The sequence below is a fragment of the Bactrocera dorsalis genome, chromosome 1 (assembly GCF_023373825.1).
Source record: "Bactrocera dorsalis isolate Fly_Bdor chromosome 1, ASM2337382v1, whole genome shotgun sequence".
Classification (NCBI taxonomy): domain Eukaryota; kingdom Metazoa; phylum Arthropoda; class Insecta; order Diptera; family Tephritidae; genus Bactrocera; species Bactrocera dorsalis.
In genome coordinates, this window is record NC_064303.1 from 42,982,853 (window position 1) to 42,988,121 (window position 5,269).

The 5,269-nt window shown below is 36.9% G+C and overlaps 1 long non-coding RNA gene across 1 annotated transcript; it reads left to right on the plus strand.

Annotated features, from left to right (window-relative positions):
* Positions 1-683: 683 nt before the first annotated feature.
* LOC125775681 (uncharacterized) lies at positions 684-4,066 on the plus strand. Its single transcript, XR_007421283.1, has 6 exons — positions 684-1,570; positions 1,676-1,816; positions 1,892-2,194; positions 2,285-3,093; positions 3,182-3,374; positions 3,466-4,066. It is a non-coding gene; the product is annotated as an uncharacterized LOC125775681 (long non-coding RNA).
* Positions 4,067-5,269: the final 1,203 nt, after the last annotated feature.

The following is a 5,269-nucleotide window of genomic DNA, read 5'->3' on the forward strand; positions in this document are numbered from 1 at the left end:
GACCTTATCAGTGTGGCTTCAGACCTGGAAAATCAACAACCGACCAGATATTCACCATGCGCCAAATCTTGGAAAAGACCCGTGAAAGGAGAATCGACACTCACCACCTATTCGTCGATTTCAAAGCTGCTTTCGATAGCACGAAAAGGAGCTGCCTTTATGCCGCAATGTCTGAATTTGGTATCCCCGCAAAAGTAATACGGCTGTGTAAACTGACGTTGAGCGGGACCAAAAGCTCCGTCAGGATCGGGAAGGACCTCTCCGAGCCGTTCGATACCAAACGAGGTTTCAGACAAGGCGACTCCCTATCGTGCGACTTTTTCAATCTGCTGCTGGAGAAAATTATTAGAGCTGCAGAACTGAACCGAGCAGGTACAATCTTTTATAAGAGTGTACAGCTGCTGGCGTATGCCGATGATATTGATATCATCGGTCTCAACACCCGCGCCGTTAGTTCTGCTTTCTCCAGACTGAACAAGGAAGCAACGCAAATGGGTCTGGCAGTGAACGAGGGCAAGACGAAATATCTCCTGTCATCAAACAAACAGTCGTCGCACTCGCGACTTGGCACTCACGTCACTGTTGACAGTCATAACTTTGAAGTTGTAGATAATTTCGTCTATTTAGGAACCAGCATTAACACCACCAACAATGTCAGCCTAGAAATCCAACGCAGGATTACTCTTGCCAACAGGTGCTACTTCGGACTGAGTAGGCAATTGAAAAGTAAAGTCCTCTCTCGACGAACAAAAACCAAACTCTATAAGTCGCTCATAATTCCCGTCCTGCTATATGGTGCAGAGGCTTGGACGATGACAACAACCGATGAGTCGACGTTGCGAGTTTTCGAGAGAAAAGTTCTGCGGAAGATTTATGGTCCTTTGCGCGTTGGCCACGGCGAATACCGCATCCGATGGAACGATGAGCTGTACGAGATATACGACGACATCGACATAGTTCAGCGAATTAAAAGACAGCGGCTACGCTGGCTAGGTCATGTTGTCCGGATGGATGAAAACACTCCAGCTCTGAAAGTATTCGACGCAGTACCCGCCGCGGGAAGCAGAGGAAGAGGAAGACCTCCACTCCGGTGGAAGGACCAAGTGGAGAAGGACCTGGCTTCGCTTGGAATATCCAATTGGCGCCACGTAGCGAAGAGAAGAAACGATTGGCGCGCTGTTGTTGACTCGGCTATAATCGCGTAAGCGGTGCCCACATACAGATTTGGCAATGGCAATAGCAATACGTTTGACAGTTAGTATTCCATAAATTCTATCCTGTAGAAATGCGCCGTTATGAAACGGAGCGACCGATTGACATGATTTTCATTTTTTCTATATTCAATAAAATAGGAAAGATATATGAACTACGCGGAGAGAAGTATAGAACCGAGTTTGAGCAATCTTTTAATTCATATTAGTTGATGTCCCCAAGTTGTTGTTGAGAGTCGATAGCTCATGCAGTCGTTGTCTAAGAGGCCTCCTAGCTAAATAAAATTACAAATAACCGCCCAGGCCTCTACACAACGCCCCATTTTCTTTTTGGGTCTCTTACCGCCCCCCTTGACGCAGTAAGTGCTTTCGAAGAACTTTTTAAAGTTTGTGCATAAACTATTCCTCTCCACAGACAATTTAATTTTTTATATCGATACTAACTTAATCATGTTTGTTCTTAGGCTTTAGCCGCTGTCGAATCATCTGTTCCATCGGTTGCTTTGGTACCTCAAACTAAATCATCTGTTCAAGAAAATACCACAGTACAATCTCAGTCCATGGCCCTATGGATCGTTGAATGAACAATGCTAATTCTTTTTTAGGTAGTAGTGGCTTAAATTAGGAATCAAAGTTAATCTTATTAATTTCTTCTGTCATTCATTTGCATTGTTTCCTAGCTGGTGGATATAGACATGATCAAGCTACCACAGCTCTTTTACGAATGATCGCAGTTGATAATATGCCTCTGTGTACTACAGAAAGACCAGGATTCAGAAAATTTATTAAAACACTAGAACCGTTGTATCACATACCCTGTGAGCCAACTATAACTAATGCTATGAGTCGTAAATATCAAGATTTGTCGAATAAAATAAAACTTGAACTGCGACAGACTGAATCTGTGTGTCTTACTACTGATATCTGGACTCACCAACACACAATGAAAAGCTATCTTGGCTTAACAGTTCACTATCTGAAAGGTCAGTTACTGATTCCATTTTCAAAAATCATTACATTCAGTTTTAACTTCAAGTATGTAACTTTATTGACATATTAACCTTTCTTCACAGAAACTGAGATGAAGACTGTTGAGCTGGGCGCTTATCTCATGGAAAAGAGGAAAACAATAGAAAATTTGAGTTTGAAATTAAGAAATATCTTGATGATAATAAAATAGCAGCATTCGTTTCAGACGTGGGCGCAAACATCAAAGGAGCTATTAAAAGTGAGTTCGGCGATGGGAAACACATTTCCTGTTTTGGACATGTAATAAATAATTTTGGTCAGCGCCTTATCAAATTAATATTACTCAACCTGCATCTGAATCTCAAAATAAAGTTTCCGACTTACTCGTTGATGAAAATGATGCTATTGACAATCTAGAAGACTTAATTACAGATCATACTGAGCAATCGTCATTGCGTGAGCTATTGTCAAAAGTTAAAAAAATTGTCACATTCTATCGACAAAGTGAAAGAGCGACTACAAAGCTGCTGAAATTACAGAAGGACAAGCCTGAAAATTCTCGTCTGAAATTAATTCAGGAAGTGCGAACGAGATGGAACTCCTGTTTTGAAATGGTTGACCGTTTCATTGTGCTTGCTGATCATGTCAGTGAAGTGCTTTTACAAGTGAAGATAGACAAATCTTCGAAGGCGAAGCCACCTAACATGATCATAGGTGAGGAAATCGATGCGTTAATAGAAGTACGTGACATCTTAAAACCTCTCTTGCGAGTAACTTAAGAAGTTTGTTTTGAGAAATGTGTAACATTGAGCGGTTGTTAACTCGGCTATAATCGCATAAGCGGTGTCTGCGCCAATTGAGAAGAAGAGTAACATTGAGCATGTGCATTCCTTTGATTTCAAGCCTTAGAAAAGTATGTTCCCATTGTTAAACTAGCAAAGCTATTTCAATATTATCTTGTTTTGAATTTTTATTGAATGGATTGATTTTATATTTTACAGAAGATTGAAGAGTTAACGCCAGAAACTTTAATTGGGCGACATTTGAAAAATAGAATGGTTCAAGACATCGAAACAAAATACGGCAATATTGAATCTGTAAAACTGTACGCTTGTGCAACATTGGTTGATCCTCGTTATAAAAAGATTGGTTTTCAAAGTATTCGGGATTCTGCACGAGCGGTAATTAATGTCGGTAGGTTGATTATGCAAACATTATTTGATTATTTCTATGATTTAGTTTAATCTTAATATAATTTTTTGTGTATCTGATCTTGTCAAGACAGAACGAGAATTAGCATTGGCAGCAAGAGCAACGGTAGCAAATATATATTCAAGGTCCGGAATATCAGAAAACGAACGATGACAATGATGATATATGGTCTTATTTTGATAACACTTTGAGTTGTAGTTCCAATCTTGCAGATTCTGATGAGGCTGGAAGATTACTAATACAATTATGACAATATTTGACACGCCCGGCTGCAATCGGAAACAAAATCCTAATCCGTTCACTGTGTGGGAAAGTAGGAAATTTGAATATCCGTATCTATGGAATGTAGCTAAAAAGTACTTCCCAATAGTTGCAACGTCTGTACCCTGTGAGCGATTATTTTCACATGCAGGACTTATCGCAAATCTGTTGAGGAGTCGCTTATCACCTCAGCATCTTAATGAGCTAAAATTTTTAAGATCAATCGGTGAAGAAATGTGGTTTTCGTAGTTATTTATTTTTAAATTTTTTGTTTTTTAATTAAAAAAAGCAATTTTATTATCCAATACCAAATTGTATGCAATAAAATCATAAAATACTTTTTATAATATGATAAAAACTTAAAAAATATGATTGTACGTTCATAATTTAATAAAATATTGATATATCTAACGAATTTCGTGTACGATTTGCTTTATTTATAAAAAGTCGACTATCGGGGTTGATTAATCGACTTCCAGAATCGAAAAACTAGAAGTCGATTCCAAAGTCAAAAATCGATTCCGGTCGCGCTCTTTCCATCCCTATTTCATGCCAGTGATTCTTTTGTATTTGTTTATATTTATGTATTGTATTGACTTGTCATTATCGAAGATAAACAAGTTCAAGGATATTTGCACATACATGCAGCCGAGGACAAAGCAATTCTTTAAAATGAGTGGAATGTATGATCGTTGGGATTACATGTTTTTACTATCACTTAAACTAATAAATATTACCTGTACTGCGGCAAACCATTACATGGTGCCCCTTGGCATCTCATATTTCAACAATGGATGATTTAAAAACTATTTTTTAAGTAAAAGTACCTACAATTTTATGGGTAAAATTAGAATAGCATTCCCCGGATTTCGGGGATGAAATGGGTATCACTGGAAAGGTGACGTTCTCCAGATCACGAAAATGTATATATGTGTATATAGTTGCCGCTGACTTATAGTTTTAAAGATATTTGCATTTAAAGTTGAAAAATTAACTTTTACATTGACAACTTTTACATTGAATTTGGGGGAAAAAAATTAAAAAAAAAAAAGTCGAACTTCACTTTTTTAAGTTAAATCGTATTTTTTTTTGGAAGTTCGCCATTTTTTTTTTATTTTTTTTTCCCCCAAAAAAACTTCAATTAATTTGGCAGATATCCCTGCTAATCCCGGAGTCGGCCAACTTTTTTTAATATTTTTTTTTTATTTTTTTTTTTAATTTTTTTTTTATTTTTTAAATAAAAAAAATGTAAAAAAAAATCGGCCCACTCCGAGATTAGCAGAGATAGTTGTCAAATTAAATTAAGTTTTTTTTGAGAAAAAAAAACAAAAAACAAAAATGGCGAAATTTCAAAAAAAAAATTATGATTTTACTTAAAAAAAACCGATTATTTTATATAATTGATCGTGTTAAATTTTTTTCGACCATTTTTGCGAAAGGTCATTCAAAGTTGGAAGTTGGACAAAAAATTTTGAAAAAATTCTCAAAAATGTTTTTCAAAGGGTAGAAAAGGATGGATAAGTTTCAGCAAAATCTAAAGGGGTCAGGTTCAAAAGTGGTCGATTTGGTATGGAATACCCCATATGTACTTACTCGTATTTCCTCTGTTAATCTTA